The sequence below is a fragment of the Hylobates moloch genome, unplaced genomic scaffold (assembly GCF_009828535.3).
Source record: "Hylobates moloch isolate HMO894 unplaced genomic scaffold, HMol_V3 SCAFFOLD_2, whole genome shotgun sequence".
In the NCBI taxonomy this organism is placed as follows: Eukaryota; Metazoa; Chordata; class Mammalia; order Primates; family Hylobatidae; genus Hylobates; species Hylobates moloch.
Window position 1 is genome coordinate 57,705,627 of NW_026652277.1, and position 22,081 is coordinate 57,727,707.

General features: G+C 38.1%; 1 protein-coding gene across 2 annotated transcripts in view; it reads right to left on the reverse strand.

Annotated features, from left to right (window-relative positions):
• The window catches only part of PARM1 (prostate androgen-regulated mucin-like protein 1), a 173,814-nt gene extending 151,938 nt beyond the window's left edge, over positions 1–21,876 (reverse strand). For both annotated transcript variants that reach the window (XM_058433908.1, XM_058433907.1), the window contains exon 1: positions 21,745–21,876. The gene's annotated coding sequence lies outside the window, so the exon portion shown is untranslated. The remainder of the gene's footprint in view (positions 1–21,744) is intronic.
• Between the last annotated feature and the right edge of the window lie 205 nt (positions 21,877–22,081).

The window sequence follows — 22,081 nt, forward strand, 5'->3', positions numbered from 1 at the left end:
ATTACCCAGTATCAGGTAGTTCTTTATAGTAATGTGAGAACAGAATAATATAGTTCCTAAGTCCTTGTTCTTTCCTTCAGCAGTTCTGCTTCCTGCAGCTGCCATTTTCAAGGGCCACCATTTATCAAGGTCTCCTGGTACCACTGTCCCTCTGTTATGTGCTCCATACATATGCAATCTGATTTAATTCCTCCTCATCTGGAGCTGCAGGAGCTGGGATGAACCAGGGCAGCCCCCAGCTCTGGAGTTATTTCTGTCTTCTCTGGGCCCCTTTGCTGCACTCCATGACCTTACAATCTGGGCTTTTAAGTCAAATAACCTTTTCAACTTGCCTACTTTAGGTTTCTTTTGCTAGGATTTGGCAATGTAGCTTCTGCCTGAGTTTCTTGGCTCTCTAACCCATGGTGTGATTGCTTTGGATTTGATTTTGGATTCCCTATTTGTGGCTTGGGAGGGCTTCTCTCATCCTAGAACATGGAGACAAGACTCCCAGCCCCAGGTCACTGCCTCCTGTCCACCATCCTAGGCCCCAAGGCCCCCTTCCTTCCTTCCCTGGACTTGCCAGAGGAGGGAGCAAGAACAGACTGGCAAAATAGAAAGAGAATGAACTTGTAGTCAAAGTATTTAATCTTTCCAGAATTCCACTTCTTATTTATAAAAAGAAAATAATAATACCCAGTTTACTAGATTATTTTGAGGATTAAATAGGCAATAATTTTACATGTATTCAGCATATAGCAGGCACTCAATAAATAACTATTATTGTTAGAATCGCATTAAAAGAGTTCACATTTTTAAGGTGATTAACACTGAGCTTGGCACATAATAAACTACCCAAAGGTGAGCTATCAATCAAACCCCAGGGTCTAAAAAAGATCTTTGAGGTAACCAAGTTCAGCTCTTATTTTATTATACTGGGAACTATTCTTTATGCAAATCTAACTGCAACCCTTACTTCTCTGTTTTCAGTTAGTAATTATAATAAGAAAATGTCTGCATTATTGAATAGTGTAGAGTTTTATAGAAAGAATGTCATACCAAATTGTGAGACTTACATTTACACTAAATGCAGTAAGATTCAGCTACCTCAATAGAAATTACTTATTTACTTACACCATTGTTAAAATCACATGGTTTTTCACATTTGCACATTATTTTACTTAAAGCACAATATGTCATATTTATAAGTCCTCTTTATTTAGACTAGTGAGGTTGGGAGCTGATCAGCATTAGTGAAAATTCTGGTTAATGGCTTATTTAAAAAGAAATAAAATATTTTTTGAACTTACTTTGACTTAAGGGTATAAATTACAAATTACTTAGGAACACATTTCTTTGTGGATTAAAAAACTTCAGTATTTTTCTTATTCAAATTATCACATATTCTGAATTTAATAAGTCAGTTAATAAAGTTTTATTATATATTCTTAAATTTCTTTGTGCTGTGGCTACTCTGAATTTTGTCAAGTATAACAAGAAATTTAACTATCAAGAGCTTGATTTAATAAATATCATGTTACATGAATATGATATCTTATACCTTGAAAGGCCAACCAACCTAGTTTTAACTGGAACAACTAGAAATGAACCTCTCAAAGATGAAGTTTTGTTTTTTTTTAATACCATCTTACCCCCTTTTTAACTATTTTAACAAGACATGTTCACTGCTTGAATTTTGATATCTGTGGTACAATACCACACTTTTTATGAAAGGACAGGGAATGATACAATAAAATAGATACTTTAGCTTTGAGACACTGAATGTTTGAAGGAACAATGACCAAATCATATATGACAGCAGAACACTGACCCACAACCTCTGCAGCAACGAGTCCAGAACAGTCAGGACCTGGTCAGTCACTGCCAGCTTCTCTATTTTTTGTCCCTGCTTCCAAGTCTGGACCAACCAATGAAAGCCAATGTACCCCCAAAAACAATCACATAAAATGCCTCATATCCGGTTATCCTTTCTCCAGTTTCCCCATCCAAACAGCCTCCAAGCAAATCATACCTGAAGCCATCTCTTTATTTTTTTTTTACTACAAAACTTCCATATTCCCCCTCTGTCTTTGAGTGTGTCCCAAACACATGATGATGCCGAGTCCTTTGCCATGGCAAGCTGTAAATATATACTCTCTGCTTGTTCTCGTCTGGGCAGTCTGTTTATTTGTGTTTTCTTTGAAATCCCACTAAGATTCAGTATACACTGCTTAATGCTGTGGACCCAAGGCTCTGACCACGTGCAGTGCCCACAGAGGCCTCTCTGCTTTGCTGCTCATGGCTCGTCAAATCCATTCTGACACTGTAAGTCTGCACAGACCTGAACTCTGTTTCCTGTGTGTTGTGTTCCTTGCATATTTATTCACAGTTTGATGCCAAGTTGTCTTATTGTTTTCTGTTTGACATCTTTGGTAGAATCAAGTCATTCCTTTTCATCTCTTTTTGCTCTTTTTGTGCTTCCTGTTTGTATTGTGCAATCTAATAGTGTTGTCTGTCATAAGGAGAATCAAACAGTAGAATACAGGCATAGGAGCTCCAGACCTATTGTTCCAGGTGGCCTCACAGATTGCTGAGCTTGAAATTTTCGTTGGACTGGCATCTGTTTGGACACACTATGCTATGAGTCTTCAATAAAACTGGATAAAGTTTTTCTTTTGCCTTGATGTCTGTTTGGAGAACTTGGCTTTGATTCAGAGAAGCATTCTCGCTAGCTTTCCACCTGCCAGTGAGAGGAAGGGGGAAAGTAAGTTGTTGGATCTGCATTTAAAGGTGGTATGATGGTTCATTTTATGTGCCAAATTGATTGGACTAAGGGATGTCCAGATAGCTGGTAAAATATTTCTGAGTGTGTCTGTGAAGGTGTTGCTAGAATAAATTAGCATTTGAATGGTAGACTGAGTAAAGATTTCCCTCACCGATGTGGCTGGGTACTGTCCCACCCATTGGGAAACTGAATACAACAAAAAGCTGGAGGAAGGATGAATTCATTTTCCTTTCCTGAGTTGGGCCATCCATCTTTTCTTGCTACTAGACACTGGAGTTTATGGTTCTCAGGCGTTTGTCCTCCACAGCTAACACTAGCAGCTACTTTCCTCCACCCATCAGTTCTTAGGCCTTTGGCCTCAGTTTGAATAACACCACTGCCGTTCCTGTTCTCCAGCTTAAAGACAGCAGATCACAGGACTTCTCAGCCTCCATAATTGTGTGAACCAATTTCTACACTAAATCTCCACATACATATTTATATATAGTATATCCTCTTTATTCTGTTTCTCTGAAGAACCTTAAAAATACAGGTGGGACAACATCAGGTTGGAGAACTGAGACACAAAGTGTATAAGCATCATTTTTGCCTGACTGTTGCTAGCTGTCATTGAGTTGTCTAGGTTTAAATCTTTTGCTCTTACAGGAAAAATTTCTATGTCTTACATGTACTCTCATTATTTATGCTACCATATCTCTAAATTATATAACTTCATCAAGGATCCTTTGAACCTTCAGTGACCACTCGGGGGAATATTTTATCTGAACAGAATTGTTTATTTGAGGCATAACTTAGAAAAGAAAGGAAATAAGATTATTCAGGCACAATGTGCACTATTTTTTATTATTATGTGACAACATATAGGGCATGATCTCTCTAAGGATGGAAAAACATCCTCTCCTGATAAAGACTATCCAAATTTATCCTAGATTACTCACAAAATGACAATTGAAGGACTACTAGGTTTGACTGGATATGGCAGACAATGGATGCAAAGATTTTCTGAAATTTTGACACTTCTTTGTGAAGTGACTGAGTCCTTAGTAAGAGACTCTGTCCTCTGGGAGCCCAAATAGGAACAGGTCTTCTGTAACCTGAGAACTCTCTTCAACAGTGTCCTTTCCTAGGCATCCTTATTAGTTTCCTAAATATTCCGTAACAAAAGTACCATAAAATACTTTGGATGGCTTAAAACAACAGAAATTTATTGTTTCAGCCTATTGTCTGCAGGCTAGAAGTGTGAAATCAAGGCATCAAGACTATGTGCTCTCTGAAACCTGTAGGAGAGACTCCTTCTTTGCTTATTCCTAACTTCTGGTATTTTCTAGAATCCTCGGCATTCCGCCCACTGTATCCCAGTATGACCTCATTTTAATTTAACTAATTACATCTGCAACCACTGTATTTCAAAGTAAGGTCATGTTCTGAGGTACAGAGGTTAAGGTTCCAACATATCTTTTGGTGATGGTGGAGCAATTTAACCCATATCAGCATTCCTGCATACAGAAAACTCTTTTGTCTGCTGGGCGTGGTTGGTCACACCTGTAACACTAGCACTTTGTGAGGCTGAGGCAGGCAGATTGCTTGAGCCTGGTAGTTTGAGACCAGCCTAGGCAACATGGCAAAACCCTGTCTCTAGTAAAAATACAAAAAATTAGCCAGATGTGGTGGTAGCACACCTGCAGTCTCAGGTACTTGGGAGGCTGAGGTGGGAGGATCACCTGAGCCTGGGAGGCTGAGGCTGCAGTGAGTTTTGATTATGCCACTGCATTCCAGCCTGGATGACAGAGTGAGACCCTGTCTTTTTTTTTTTTTTCCGGCTAATTTTTTGTATTTTTAGTAGAGATGGGGTTTCACCGTGGTCTCAATCTCCTGACCTCGTGATCCGCCCGCCTCAGCCTCCCAAAGTGCTGGGATTACAAGCGTGAGCCACCACGCCCGGCCAAGACCCTATCTTAAAAACAAACAAACAAACAAAACTCCTTTGTCTATTTGCACATAAACAAAATAGATAAGCCCTTGCGGCTTCAACTAAACTTCATGTAAACCACGAAAACCATTACTTACAGCCTCAATCCTGACCTTGTTGCAAAGGCCCTCTTGTCTCAGGATGATAGCTGCAAACTGCCAAGTTTGTTGATGCTCCTGGTGAACTAGTCCTCTGTTCTCTACTTGGTTCCTCAGACATTATAGACATTCCTACTGACTGAGATTTTTTACTATCACTCCCTTATATTACAATTCACTGTTATGTCACCCTAAATCCTGCCACTCTACTATCTCTACCAGAAGTGGAATTTCACAGTTCTTTTCCTTTTCCTAACATTTGTTAGGAAACTTTCTGTGCCTCCCTAAGATTTATTAGAGACTCTCATTGAGAACTCCAATCTAATATTATTTGTTGATGGATTCTACCTCAAAATTAAAACAAACTGGAGGTTATCGAACAGGATATGTTATCATTAATTTAAGTTAACCTTTAGAATATAGTCTCCTGAAGTAAAACTCGGACAGACGGCAGAATTTATTGTACTTTTTAGAACCTGTCAATTAGTCAAAAACTAGAGAGTAAACATATATGTAAATATATATACGGAGAACAGGTATACCTTTGAAGTGGTATATGACTTTGGGATGCTTTGGAAACAGAAAGGATTTCTCACCACTGCTAGAACCTCTATCAAAAATGAACACCAAGTTAAGGAACTGTAAATGCACTCCTACTTCCTAGAGAGGTGGCTATTATAAAGGTTGAGACCCGTGCCAAAAGCGATAACAGTGAAGCGAAAGGAAATGCTCAAGAAGATTATTATGCCAAACAGGCAATCTTAACCAAGGTTATGATATTAACTAAATCCTCAAAGGAAAATTCTGGAGGAAATCAGAGATCATTATAAAATATCAATGTTTCGTTCCTGATTTGGAAAAGGAAGAGTGGAAAGTACATGGTTAGACCTTTCAATAGACGATCTCTGATGCTCTTGAGTTAGCTGTTTGGTAGCATTAGATGATTTCAAATATATACTGTTAAATTTCTCCATGAAACTACTCATCCTGACATGAACAAGTTGGTTACTATCATCTTAATTCAACATTAATTGGGAAACTTTAAGAAGATAGCTGAAGGTCATTTGTCATCTGTCAGTAACAAAACCCTGGGGAAGCTCTAAAGGTGAGACATGGTCAGGAATAGAACTTTAATGGCCCTTTGAACTCCAGCAGATGGATTTTATCCAACTCTCCTCCTTTTTAGGATTCAAATACTTTATTATTGTTATACGTTTATTTTCAATATAGGGCGAAACAACATTTCCTTGCCAAAAAGTTATAGCATTTACAGTTGTTAAGCTGCTAATGCTTTCAACTTGGAGATACCAAGTTTATATCAAATGACCAACCTACACATTTTATGAGAACTATTATAAAATAACTCAGCAAGGTTTTACCCCTTACTCAGAAACTACACTGCTTTTACTACCCATGATATTCTAGAAAGGTTCAAAAAACCAGTGCCATCTGTAAATTAAAATTACCAAACCTTTCAGAAAAAGTCCTGGTGCTCCCAGGGCCAAAATACTTTCAATGAACCTACGGGCATATGACTGACTCTTCTAGGGACACATTGGTTATCCTTCTGTGAACTGGTAAGTAGAAGGCCCATACATTGAGGAATTTCACCTCCAGTACTAGATCCACCCTGCTTCACATAGAGATGACAAAATATTGAAAGGAGTGCCTATGCTTTATTCAATCCTGTCGTTAATAAGTTAAGGTCACCTTCCCACATCTTCCTAAACAGTCTCTTTGTGATCTTCAATCAGTAGGTTTTTCCATTGGAAGAGACATGAGAGAAAAACTGCTCTTAAAACTTATTGAATTGAACATTATCAGGTATTGTTAGCAACAACCACAGCAGTGAAATGACAGGGAGCCAATCTTTAGGTTTATATTTCATAACTAAATAAGCAACCAGAATTCCACACAATTAGAAGTCTACTCCAACAGGGGATCTCAATAATGAGGGTTTTCAGAGATCCTCTAGAAGCTGCTCATCTTCAGAAGCTGACTGCTGACATAAGACTTTCAGAAGAAGCCGATGACCTCAATAGTGGACAGATTCCAAACAAGACCTTGAACCAGAACCCCTGAATAACTTGGTTTTTTTGTCACTGCTTGCTTACGATCATTCTTCTTCTCATTTTCTATAGACCTCTGATTGTCATCCACTCATAACAGGCTGTTTTTCACTTTTCGTTCTTTTTTTTATGATAATTGTCAGATCAGAATATAATCGTTATAATTCCTTTATTAGGTTTATCCCAAAGAGCAGTCATTGCCCCCATTCTTGTTGATTGCTAGACATTCCATTCATCACTGAATCCCCACAATAAAACCTCTGGGATAATTTCTGGCTTCATCAAATGAAATCAGAGGGAATTTTAGCTGATGGTGTTTCCGCCTACACTGCCATGGACAGATAACCTTAAACAAATCAACCAATGACTTTGCTGAGTCCCTTTCTCCAAGAAAAATGACTAATTATTATAATCTACCGATAAAATCTAGGTTATTCTAAACTTTAATTTAACAGCCTTCATAGGGTGTGGGCCACAGGGCAGTGGGCCAAATGCTTGCCACTTTATGAGACTAAAAGGGACCCAGATATGTAATACAATTAACATAAGGTCTGGTTCTGACCTCATGTCAAAATGACTCCTTTTTCCTGGTTTTTCATGTGCCCCTAACTGAATACCACTTCCTTTGTGCTAAGGATGCCTGATCCTGTTTGCTTTAGACTATCACCTCATACACTTTAGGAACAGTAGTTGGAGACTTGTCTCCGAACATAGAGACTCTGATTCTATAAATCACCAAGACTGTAAATTCTGATTCACACACAAGCTCCAAAACAATGCCACCTTTGATTATTCAGATTTTCTAGCTGGGGAAATTATTGACTCATTGTTTATGCAAACAATCAGAGTAGTGTTCCCACCCATGGGAATCATACAGACACGAAACACTGTAAGAAACTGATCATCAACATTGGCAGAAGTTATTAATGATATCACCTTTGCTTTAGATGAAATACAGACCAGTCTCAACTCATTGGCATGAGTAGTGATGGACAATCACATTGCTCTAGATTTCTTATTGCCTAGTAGTGGTAGCATCTGTGCCATTATTAATTCTTACTCTACTTGTATCAGTGAAACAGACAAAGTAGTACAGGCCATACATCACCATAATGAAAAAGCTACTTGTTTCTCTAAGGCTGGTTCTCAGGTCTATGAAATTTGTTCTTGGCCTTCATTGAGTAATTGGATGGAGTTTCTGCTTCTGTACATGTTACAGGGACTATTTATTATTCTTGATTCTCCCATAGTGGTCATTATATTAGTCCATTATGTTCTGCCCAGAAAAACTGCTCTCTTCTTACATGATTCCCATGATGATATAACAAAAAGGGCAAGACAGTCTTGCTATGCAGTTGATTGTGGAAGTGGGTGAACAATCCCTGAAAATGAAGGTTTAATATCTAGCCTTTTTGAAGTAGTCAACCTTTTACAAGTGAAATACTAACCAAAAATGAAGACTGAGAAACTGACTATAAAATTAGATGGTGGCCAGATCACATATCACAATAGAACTCCGACCCACAATCTCTGCAGCAAACAGCTGGGGAAGCTAAGCCACAGCTGTGCAGCAACTGTCCTGCAATGATTATGACGTGGTTAATCATTGCTAGCTTCCCTATGTTTGCCTTTGCTTCCAACTCAGGAGCAACCAGAGAAAGACAAACACTGTATATTCTCTAAGCCATATGATGCATATCATATATATAATGTCCTTATTTTAGTTATCCCTCTTCCAGCTTCCCAGTGCAAGAGTCTCCAATCAGATCATACTTGAAGCCTTCTTTTTTATTCACTATTAAAAAACCTTCTTGTTTGTTCACTTTCCCACTTCTTTGTCTGGTTTTGAATTTCTGCTAAATGCAAGTGATGGTGGCTGACTTCCTTGCTAGAGCAAATTCTAAATAAATTGCCTTTGTTTGTTCTTATTTCAGCAGTCGTCATTTATCTCTACAGTTTCTAATCATTGTAACTTACCTTTGTTTTAGAATATCTATAACAATGCTTATAAAGGTAGTAAAATATAAAGTGAGTTTCAGACATGAAAGGTAACTGTGAGGGGATAGTGAGGATAGGTTCTTTTGTTTAAAAATAAAGGAAAAATGGTTTTGGAAAATTGCCTAGAAGTCTTCTGAAAAATATAAAGGAGAGAAAAATAAGTGATTTGTTTGGCTTTGTAAAATGACTTGATGGGCTAGATGGAGTCTTTATTTTTTACAAGTAAAGAAAGAAAAGAAGGTTCAGTGCTTTTTGGTGTCAAATATTATAAATTCTTTTTCAAAAATGAGAAGTGGGAGCACTGTTGGTTTTTCTAGGAGAATAGAATAAAGATTTGTATTTTCCCATTAAATATTAGAATAATTATTCTGGCCTGATCATAAGCTAGTCTCTATGACAGGCTTTTATATACTGTGTATGCTACGTCAACTCCTAGCAATAAAAACAAAATCCCAATAAATAGTTGCTGAATTTTAAATTTAGTCTGTTTTCTCCTAAATATAAAGAAAGCTAGTACCAAAGTTACATATTTATATGGAGTAATTTTATTGCTTGAAGTAATCCTCACACCACCCCCTCAATCCTGTGGGCAACACTTTCTATCCTATTGAATTTAGTCCCCTTGCCTTGATTTTATTAAAAAAAAAGTGCCATACCCTTCATTTTTCAACTTTAGTATGGAAGAATGCTTTAATAGTATAAATATGACCTGTAAATCTAATTCTTTGAAGCCAAGTTTATTGCTTTAGATCTATCAGAATGGTACTTTTTCCGCCATTTTGGAAAAAATGACTTAGGCGTGTGAAATTCAAGTTGCAATACATTATTTTTAAATCACAATTTACCACAAATATAGTGATTCTTAACTTTCTCAAATGCCTCCGGGTTTATCTAAAAATTCCAAAAGGTTATTATTCAAAATAATAGCAAGCGTAGGGAAGGTGTGGTTCTTTCAGCAGAGAGATGGGTAGCGAAATAAAATTCCCACAGGGCTTTATAATTCTAGGGAGGTTGGCAGAGAATCTCCTTATTCTGGGGGGTGGTCTTTCCTTTGAGGTCTTGGTTTCCTCACTGCCATTGTGGAATAGGAAAATGGGCTTTGAGACTGAGGATGTCATAGACTTAATTCAATTCTGTTGTTTTTTTTTTGGCTTCTGATTTCTTGTTTGTATAAGTGTTGCTGCTGTCTGCTCACAGAGATGATATAAGAACTTATCACCTAAGTAACACTATAATGTTGAGGCTAAGCTTGTCAACCTGATCATTATTTTTTTCTATAGTCTCTGCACATCTCTATAGTCTTTCATGAGACTTCATGTTCCCCTACATTTTACCTTCTCTTTTTAATAACTGCAGTGTTACACTTCCAGTTTTATTACTCATACTTTCCAAGAGCAGAACATGACATGTAAATATATGAGCCCTTTTCCTATTATAGGTCTTTGAATATGAATTTACTGCTCTCCTGTTTCCACATTCATTTTTTCATTTTGATACTTTTCTCATACCACCAAGACACTATCTCATCTTGCCCTAATAAAAATGAATTGATTTCTTTATATATTTATCCATTTATTTAACAAGTACTTATTGACTACTTACTATATATCATACACTCTGCTAGGCACTGAGGGTGCAATGATGTTTAAGATACATTTCCCTACCCTGAAGGACTCACTTTTGTAATGGGGAACACAAGGTCAGCTAGTGGACACCAGATGGTACCTGACAACTCCTTTCCTTGGACATTTAAGAAACATTGTTCAGATACTTATTGCTTATCCCAGAGGAAGGCCATGGCCCTTGGCAAGGTTTTGTTGTTGTTTCAGACTCTGTGGGCTTATAGTCTCATGGTCACCTCATTCTACAGTTGATTTTACTTGTTTTTCACCTTCCGTGGCTATCCTATTTTCTATGCCATGCACAGACCGTATGTGGAATTCAGCCCCCTTTTCTTGATTTCCTATGAAACATAAGGCATTAATGCATGTAGTATGCATTATTAAAGGTTTCAGGTGATGTGATGACAAAGGACACATGGAAAATAATTAAATGTGAGTGTTACTCTCTTTTTAGAATTTCTTAGGTCAATTCTACTATTCTACTATCAGGAGCTGGCCGATTTTGCTCTAATGACCTCCCATATGTGGGTGTTTTCTGATCCTTTGATTCCCTCCACAGTGTCCTTATATTTGGAATTTGCTTCCAATTCCCTAAATTCTTGCTTATTTTGAATGCAAGGCAATTTTATTCTTTGTTTCACTGAACCATTCCAAATCGTACTCTGGAGGTCTCTGCTTTTACAGCCACAGTGGACTGGGAACCAATTTTGTTAAGTAGAAGGCTTTCTACTCTATGGAAAAAATTGTACACTTCCTTAGGGGCTGAAGTGACTGCAGTCAGTGTTGGTTTTAAATAGTGATGTAGTTTTCCCCCTCCCTTACATGTGTGAACTATACATGGTGCTGGGAATCACTGTGGAGATCTTAGACCATGCTATGTGCTGTGGGAGTCAGAGAAGGTACTTCAGAAAGTCAGGAAAGCTTCCCAGAGATGAGATCTGAACTGGTTTTAAAGTATGAGAACGAATTTACCTGTCAACAAATTGGGGGAAAGGATGAATGTTTTATTTTAGCTTACTGTATAAATATTGGTATAATTAAGTGAATCTATTATTTGTAATTAGCAAAAAGTATAATAAATCATTTTTCACTTTATATATTAAAATGTTATTATCCTTTCTCAGCCTAATCTTCTATTATTTAATATTTTCAAATCCTTTCTTTCACTGAAGCTACAACATGTTATCAACCTCCCCACCTGCTTTACTACCCTATGATCCACTATTTCAACTATGTCCTCTGGATCTGGCTTGACTGTTCCCTCTTTCACCATTATCTTATACAGCTTGTCAATTATTAATGCTAGATAATCCCCACATTTCCCTTTTCTTCTGGCTCCTTTCTTACTATCCCCAGAGAAAATTATAAAATGAGAACTGAAAGTAAAACAATCTCCTGTCCCTATGCTAAATAATAACTGTAGGCTTTCCTGTTTCATGTTAAGTAATGCCAAGAACAAGAATAACTTAGCTTCTTGTCACAGGAAATATTTACTCCTCAAAATAAGACTCTGAATCAGGTAAACTAACAGCTTAATCATCAAGATTTTCTTTGAGACCCTTGCCTTACTGTGCACATTATTCTAAAGCTGCTGGGTCATAATGCTCCATAATCCCAACCAGTGACCTGCCTTGCAAGACCTGCCTAAAAACCACCCAGTCAGATCTTAAAGCCTATACATATCCCCTTCTGATTTCCTTCTTCCAGGATGCTACTAAGACTCTATCAAGGGGCTCTTCTGTGTCACTGAAGAAAGTCTAATAAACTTGGTTTTGCTTGCTATATTTTCCTGGTGTCTTTTAGGGCAGTCCACAAGAATCATCCTCATTTGATCTCCTATAGCTCCAGCTATAATTTCAGCTTCATCCTTCCCACTGCTCTGCAATTCTTTCATTCTCATCGATTAAATAATAGTATTTGTAAAACTTTACTCCTCCAGATGTCAATAGCAACACTATATGCCTCAATTTCAGCAAATGCTCTAACTTCATTCTCTCTTCCCTATCCTAAAAGGATAGGAAATGAGCTATAAAAAGTTGTAGTGTAGAGCTATTCTTATGCTCTCTGTTGGTGTCTATAGCTCCTGGGGTGGTCACCTCACTGACTTTTCTCTTTCTTTTTCATCTTCAGCCATTTGCCCTTGAAATGAACGTGTCCCACAAGATTATCTTTTCTTTTTACCTTTTCTTGAGGCCAATCTCATTCAATTCTACAGTTTCAACAATGATCTTTATGCAGATAATTTTACTAATTAGTGTTTCCAGTTCTAATTTCATATGAACTGCAGGCATAAAATTGTGACAAGAATGAACCCTGGACTCAATACTTTGATCTTTCTCATGATCTTTCTTTCTTGTCTCAGATCTGATCTTTCTCGTCTCAGATCTGATCTTTCTCTTACATTTTTCATCTCAGTTAATAAACGTGCTAATGACCATTCCTTGACAAGGATGACCATTCCTTGACAAGGAAAACCAATAATACATGAATAATAATAATAATAATAATAATAACCAATCTAGTTGTGGTAGGAGTTTTGGTTACGTAGAGCTCATTTTGTTTTTCTCAGCAGTTGTAAAATGAAATCATAAAGCATTTTTGCTCTACCATTCAGGAGTGTAAAACAAAAATAGAGCTTCTTTATTTTCTATGTTGGATTCAGAAAGAATGAGAGCTAACACTTAGGTATATGTGCCTAAATCCATCATGATCTTCAAAAGCTGACTAGCTTCTTTTCCCCAAAACCCCCAAGCTGCAGATGTCTGTAAGACTTCTTTCTGCCCATTCCCTTCCTCATTCTTCCCATTGATGGGGAGCAGAAAGAGTCACAAAAGACTAATATTGTGATAACTCTGCCCAGGAAGACTAACTACCTTGTCTCCTGTTGGAAAGATTAAGTAAGAAATTGGCCGGACGCCGTGGCTCACGCCTGTAATCCCAGCACTCTGGGAGGCTGAGGAGGGCAGATCACGAGGTCAGGAGATCAAGACCATCCTGGCTAATGCGGTGAAACCCCGTCTCTACTAAAAATACAAAAAATTAGCCAGGCGCGGTGGCGGGTGCCTGTAGTCCCAGCTACTCAGGAGGCTGAGGCAGGAGAATGGCGTGAACCTGGGAGGTGGACTTTGCAGTAAGCTGAGATCGTGCCACTGCACTCCAGCCTGGGCGACAGAGCCAGACTCCATCTCAAAAACAACAACAACAAAAAACAAACAAAAAAACAAATTAGTCTTGTGTGGCTTACTAGTCTTCCATTGTAAATGGCAGCTTTGGTGGATGAATAAATTAGGCAATGCAGGGAACTCAGGTTAGAAAGCTATTGTCACTGGTTTCTTGGATGGAGAGGTTACGGCCAGGGGAGTTGCACCTCCATTCAACTATGGCCCTCAAGTTGTTTTGTGCAGCAGAACTGCTGAGTTTTATCTTAGTCCTCTCTTCTACATGAGAACCAAACACTTCGGCATGCTGGCTTAGACAGTTTATCTCTTTAAATATGCTGTGCTATCATTTTCACTGTGCTTTTTTGGTATCATGTTACTGTTACCATGGGGCTAAACTGCACTTTGGTCTCCTTCAGAATTTCAAACAGTACATGGCACAAAAATTCTTTAACCTTCACCTCTTTTAACTTATATGCTGTAACAGAGAGATTTTCTGCCTAGGACGGTGCAGGGTCTCCACAAGACGTGCTGGGCTGACTCCTGCTTCTGTTCCTCTCTGTTCATTCTCATTCACAGATATTCCTGGGCTGGGACTGAACAGATTTTCTCTTACATCCCTTCTCATCCTTATTCCTATTCATAGAGGGATTTCCTTCACATTATATTGGATTCATTTTCATAGTGGAATGCAATGCCCCTACCCTTCCCCAAAAGTATAATGGTAGAATGGTTACCAGAAACATACTTCCTGGGCGGAGCAAAGTCCAAATGAATTTAACTCATTTAAAGTATTATCCCTGTTGTCACAAAATTCATTGATATATAGAAGTTTTCTGGGCAGGGTATTGGCAAATTTGCAAAGAGTCCTGGTGAAATTCCAGCAGAGAAAGGACTGAGACCCAATCCTTTCAGCCTGAATTCAAAGTTACAGACATCGTATTTGTCAAAGTGGAAGGGTTGTCTCTGACAGAGGCCTAGTGTCAGAGAAAGGCTGGGTAGAGCAGATGGAGAGAAAGAAACCTTGGCCTCTGGCTCATCGATTTCTCAGAGAGGCTCAATCCAAGAGGAAAGAGATACTTGGCTCAACTGGAGAGAGGCACACACGCAGGGGAAGGGACATAAAACAGCATGCTTTGCCATCACTGTTTACCTCATCCAGAAAAATAATTTCTTTAGGAATTTAAATAGCTGTGAAATAAATTTTAATCATTTGCTGCTCTCAAAATTTAATAAAGCTGATCTGTTCAGTTAGCTTTCTGGCCATCTGTCACTGACAATCTATTCCTCTGTTTTGAAGAAAGCTCCATGGCCCAGACATTCTCTGCTACTCTGTCCTGCCCTGTTCCCTGAGCCTGGGGACATGAGGCTGGTGCTGACATTTGGGTTTCCTGACAGCGATGCTGCCAAAATCAGTGATGCAGATTAGGGAATCTGCCAGGCCCTCAAGCCTGTTCTGCTGGACAGTTTGGCCGATCACACTTCATCTCGTGACTGTACCTGCTAATGCAGCTGTTAGGATTTTAGAAAAGTGGGGGTAGCCCACATAGGGGCTGCAAGGCTACTGCTTCCTGATCAGGCTGTCATGTTTTATTATACAAATATGACCCATGCAGTTTCTGACTTGGTGGTGGCGATGGAGTGCTAATGGACTGTAGTGTCTTCTCTGTATTACCATATTTCTTTTATTCCAAGGCTCACTATCAACTTAATAACTCATTTTTAGAAAGAAAAAAGCCACACTATTTCCGTAATGTTAAATGTATGTATTAATTGCAAGGTGTGTGCCCTGATTTCAGAAACATTTAACTCACGGGGAACACTTTCATTAAATGATCAAGAGAATATAAAGAATTCATGAATATGTAATGATTATGCTGGCCAAGCAGGACTCATGGAGTGTGATGAGAAAACAGCTTTACCTCCTGTGCACCTCATCAAGCCCACTTTGACGTTTGTAAGGGTAGCTCTTTTTGGTTACCCTGCATGGTTCCAAAATGCAGTTTCAATTCAAGACTTAATATGTCCAAACCAAGTGAGGAGAGTGAAGAATTAAATGATCCTCTTACTAGGATCTTTTGCCTGAAGTCCATTTGGCACAAGGGAACGCACTGATTCCATCTGATTGTTATGACTCCTTCCTTTATCCCCAAGCAACCAGTGGAACAAGGAACTAGGTTCCTTCTGCTGAGGTCCCCTCGGACCTTCAGGTGTTTTCTTAGACAGCATCTTAGAAGCTTCACACCAGCTTTCTCATGTATAATCTACAGGAAACATCAATGCTTTTTCACCCTAAAACCCTGGGAACACAGGACAATCCCATTAGACCTACCACACCCTCACTTCTCTATCAGAGATATCTCATCAAAACTACTGTGCTGAGACCACATACTGCCAAATTCTGGTGGCCATTTACTGGAGATTGCCTTGTCTTACCTGGTACAACTGTTGCTCTGTGGGCATCCCAACTTCTTTGTGGGTAATTTTGGGCCTCCATCAATGACCAATGCAAAAACATAGGAGGCCTTTTGATGCCAGGATTCTGCTATGACTGAGGCAAAGTGAAGAAATGCCCTCTCTCCTTTTGCATCAGAGTTTGTTAGAAGGATCACAAAATACTTTTTTTTTTAAATTTCTAGATTTATGGGTACAAATTAAATTGTGTTACATGCATAGATTGTACAATGGTCAAGTCAGGGCTTTTCAGGCATCTGTCACCTAAATAATGTACATTGTACCCATTAGGTAATTTCTCATCATCCATTCTCCTGGTATTCCCTCAGCTTTTCAAGTCTCTGTTGTCTATCTTTCTACTCTCTCTGCCTATGTGTATACATTTTTTTAATCTCCCACTTATGAGAACATGTGATATTTGACTTTCTCTGTATAATTTGTTTCCCTTAAAATAATGACTTCCAGTTCCATCCATGTGGCTACAAAAAACATAATTTTATTCTTTATATGGCCAAATAGTATTCCATTATGTATACATACCATATTTTCTTTATCCAATTATCTGTTGAAGGATACTTATGTTGATTCCATGACTTTGTTATTGTGAATAGTGCTGTGATAAATGGGAGTACAAGAATCTTTTTGTTATACTGATTTCTTTTCCTTTGGGTAGATACCCAGCAGTGAGATTGGTAGATCAAATGGTAGTTCTATTTTTAGCTGTTTGAGAAGTCTCCATACTGTTTCCCATAGAGGTTGTACTAATTTACATTCCTAACAACAGTGTATAAGAATTCCCTTTTCTCTGCATCCTCATCAGTGATTCTTATTTCTTGACTTTTTATTAATAGCCATTCTGACTTGATTTGCATTTCTGCAATGATTAGTGATGTTGAGCATTTTTTCATATACCTGTTGGCCATTTGTATGTCTTCTTTTAAAAAATTTCTGTTCACATTCTTTGCCCATCCTTTTTTTGTTTGTTTTTGAGACGGGGTCTCACTCTGTTGCCCAGGCTGGAGTACAGGAGTACAGTGACACAATCATGGCTCACCGCAGCCTCAACTTCCCAGGCTCAAATGATCCTCCAACCTCAGCCTCTTGAATAGCTGGGACTATAGTGTGCACCACCATGCCCGCTTAGTTTTTTATTTTTTGCAGAGATCAGGGGGAAGTTGGGTGGTCTCACTATGTTGCCCAGGCTGGTTTCACACTCCTGGGCTTAAGCAATCCTCCCACCTCAGCCTTCCGAAGTGCTGGGATTGCAGGCATGAGGCACTATGCTTGGCCTCTTTGCCCACTTTTTAATAGGATTATTTGTGGGGTTTTTTTTGGAGTTGTTTGAGTTCCTTATATATTCTGTATATTAATCCTTCATCAGATGAATAGTTTGTAAATATTTTCTCTTATTCTGAAGGTTATCAGTTCAGTCTATTGATTGTTATTATTTTTTTTGTTGCACAGAAACATTTTAATTTGTCTCATTTGTCTATTTTTGCCATTGTTGTGTGTGTTTTTGAGGTCTTAGTTACAAGTTCTTTGACTAGACCAACGTCCAGGAGAGTTTTCACTAGGTTTTCTTCTAGTATTTTTATAGTTTGGCATTTTATGTTTTAGTTGCTAATTCATCTTGAGTTGATTTTTGTATATTGTAAGAGATAGAAGTCCAATTTAATTCTTTTGCATGTGGCTATCCAATTTTCCCAGCACCATTTATTGAAAAGGGTGTCCTTTCCCTAATATATCTTCTTGTTGACTTTATCAAAGATCAGTTGGCTATAAATATATGCCTTTATTTTTGGATTCTCTATTCTGTTCTATTATGTGTCTATTTTTATAACAGTACCATGCTGCTTTGGTTACTACAGTCTTATAATATAATTTTAATTCAGGTAATGTGATGCTTCCAGCTTTGTTCTTTTTGCATAGGATTGCTTTGGCTATTTGTGTTCTTCTTTGGTTCCATATAAATTTTAGGAATTTTTTTCTAATTCTGTGCAAAATAACATTGGCATTTTGATAACGATAATGCACTGAATCTTTAGATTGCTTTGGGCACAATGGCCATTTTTTACACTATTAATTCTGATTCATAATCATGAAATGTTTTTCTGTTTGTGTCATCTATAATTTCTTTCATTAGTGTACAAAACAGTTTTGACCCTATATTTTTAAAAGTTGTTTTGCAAACCCAGTCTTTCAGTTTTTATTAATTAATTTGCTCTTCCTTGAACTTAGACATGGAGTTAGGAGGCAAATAAGAATAATAAACACTGTTATGCATCCAAAATAACTACCTTTCTGTCAACTAAGGCTTTGTTGCTGTCAGACTCCTGGAGTTTGTTTTTCTCTTCCTTAAACCTGAGTTCTCTCAGGAAGCATCTGGGTCATTCTGCAATGGCCAGCAGGCTGGCTGCCACAGTAATTAGCCAAACATGTCCAGACATGTTGCATACTCAAGCTGGGAGCTCAGCTTCTGGTGATGAAGTAATCAAGTGTCGTAACAGAAAAGAAGCTTATGTATTCAGATCTCTATCATTTGGTGGATGGAGCAACCAAGGTTGAGAGAGGTAAAATTTTTTGGTTAAGAACATACACTGGTTTGTGACAGAACTCAGACAAAGCCCTCATCTCCTGATATCTCAACAAGTGCTCTTTCCACTTCAGAGTTCTGTCTGTCTTTACCAGATGAGGATATACTGAAATTATATATAGAAAGTATCATATTCAGAAAACTACTTTCTGGTTTCAGAATCAAGTAACATTATATATCCCATGTGTTAAAAAGAGGCAGCAGAGTTTAATTCAGGACAATCCTATATATGTGGAATGTCTGCCAGTTCTAGATGGTAATGTTGTCAATTGAAAAGAAATTACAGAAGAGAAGATTCACTCTTTTTTCCCCCTTTCTTTTGTTTTTTCTACTTCAATTACAGTCTGGGTTTTCCCAGTGGTTTCTTCAAATGTGAGGTAAAGCTTGGCAGACTGGGATTGATTGTTTTCTTTATTATTAGTCTAGATGAGTGGAAGACCCTGGTAAATTATGGGGATTTTTGAATAAAATGGACAACGTTTAGCCTTCCAAAATTAGTCAAAAAGAATGCTGGTCTTGAAGATAAACCCAAAGAATTTCCTGTTGTAGAGTAACAGAAGCTATGAGAATTGTCTAGGTGGATCATGTTCAAGGCATACCAATATCGTATGGAAATGCAGATTAGAATTCTTGAGTCCCTAAGGAGGGTGCAGAAGTGGCTGGTCAAGAAAGACCTCAGCAGTGGAATTAGAAAGACAGAGAATTTGAATGAGTGGACTGAGACGTGGAGGACAAGGTGGGATGAGGGCCTCAGTATCATGAGCTAAGAGGAAAACGACTGAGGCCCAAGGCCAGTCAGGATGAACTGTGCCTCAGTGGAGACTGGCAAGGACTGACAAAGACTCTCTCCTTGACCAAAGTTAGGCTCCTCTGAACCCTCTTTTTGACTAGGCCTTGACCATAGCACTATCCTGTCTTTGGTCTGCCTAGCTCAGTCTTAGTGAGGAATCCTGCTAAGTCATCTCCCCACCCTTGATATCTGATCAAATTCTTTATCCCCCACCTTTGATGTATAAGTCTTTGGACTGACTTCAGAGTAAGAATTCTGTTATGTTAGCTTAGCAAGAAGTCCCCTACTCTTGATCTCTCCTCTTAGTAATTTTCTGTCTAATGACTCCTTCACTCTGCCCATTGGCTATAAGTACTTGTCCTTGCTGTATTCAGAGTTGAGCCCAATATTTCTCCTTTATTGCAAATCTCTATTGCAATAGTCTTGAATAAAGTCTTCCTTACTATTTTAACAAGTGTGAGAATAATTTTTTTCTTTAGCAGGACAGAGAGGGCACACAGACCCCACACACCCTCTTTACCCACCAACTGGGGCTGGGATGCTATGTAAGCTTCCCTTAAATCCTGATGCTGCCTGAAAGTAGGGGAGAAACAAAACCCTGAACCAAAGAGAAATTAACCAAAAGAGCCAGAGAGGTAAACCACAAGAACTAAGTTATCTCGAAATGGTACAATTAAGCATTTCTGTTTACAGTAAAAGTTGGGGCTGGTAAGTCCAGGTTTAGAAAAGTAAAGTTGTATGGCTTTATATATCTCAGCTACTTTACTTCATTTAATAACCATGTATTTCTTAAAAATATTGCCTCTAGGGTAACTTAATTTTTTTAACTCCAGAAAAATAGAACGTACTTTTTGTAGAAAATGATTAATGTGTATTAACAGAGATATTTCCCTTATCACATTAACCCTCTGTGCTTTAAGGAGAGTCAAGAGAGCTGCTCAAATTTTGTTATTTCTGGAAGTTTATTTTACTGTGAACCTTTCTCACTTAGTAATTTTAAAAAAGCGTTTATAGCCTCAGGTATGCCTCTCCACCACATAATTTGCATGTATTTCATCAAGATCTTATTTTTATTATTAAAAAATCCAATCCCCATGAATATCAGTGTTTATGAACTCTCCATCTAATAGCCAGAGAGGTCTGTCTCACTCAGCCTAGCTCTCTGCAAAATTTAGCGAGTGGCTGGTCATCAGGCAGTAAATGTCAGGGTGACAAATTGCCAAATCCAGGGCAGCTTCTCCTCCCAGCAGCGAGCACTTTTCAGATCATTTTGCTTTTAAGTGTTTTTCCCCTTGTTTCTAATGGAAGAGAGAGAAGGGGGAGGGGGTAACGATAGTAATGCACTTTGTTCAGTCACTTAGTTCTAAGTGAATCGTTTTCCCTAGTGCAAAGAGATGTTATTCCCTTTATAGCTCCAGGTCTGGTTAGATTTCTGAAAGGTCAGGGAGCACATCGAGCACATCAAGGAATCATGCCTCATTTTAAAAGTACAATTTTTTCTTTCTTTATCTCCTGAAGGACGATGATAATATTTCAAAAGTGTAAGGAGTAAAATGATGTGTAGTAAAAATACATTTATTACTCTTTTGCAAATTGTGGAATGGTAGCTCTGATATTCTGACCTATTTGCTGAAGCATTCGGTATGCAATTTGTCAGCTGATATTTATAGTTACAAGAGCTCTTTCTTTAGAAAGAGGTCCCTTTGTACTGGAATCTGAAGGAAAAAATGGGAGTGTAAATTGGGTGTATTTAAAAATAATCTGCTGAACCAACATACTTGGAACAATGTGTCATCAACCATTCTTTCTCTCATTCTATTCTCTAACATATAGTTATATAATCAAGAGAATCTCTGTGGCCAGGGATGTACCTGCAACTTGAGATGAAAACTTGAGGACGAGTACCCTTGCAGTGGTATGAGATTGAACTGAATACTCACAAAATCCCTTCCAAATTTGAAACTCACTTATATAATTTACGCTCGTAAATTTTCCTTGGCATCAATTCTTTGAATAATTCAGGTGATAAGGTGTATGTATTATCCAAGTTCAAGGCCACTTTTTTACTGGAGTTGTCTTGAGATGAATGAACTTTATTTCCCATATTTCATCTACCATGGAGTCTGGTAATGGTGTTGGAATACTATCAATTATCAAACATTATGATTCCTTCTAAACTATTACTTTTCATCCTTCAAGCAAAATTCTTCTCTCTCATGAGGCTCCTACCTTCAGATTATATGATCTTCCTTGGTATCATTCAAGTTAGCTCACTCCTGGTCTTTCTTTATAGTCTCAGTCTCATCTCTTCACATTATCATCATCATGTGTGATGTCAGGGCCCATGGCTTTTAATAATGTACCAACCTGGCTTTAGAGTTTCCTGATATCCTTAACTTCACTAATTATCATCCAATGACAGCAATCGATATCCATGGGCACACCTATTATCTTATTGTTACATACAACTGTTCCACTTCTGGAATTCTAAATTCCATTTTAGTCTAACCTCTAAACCTAATTTACATTTGCCATTGACCTCATGGAAATTCTTGACCCAATCTTT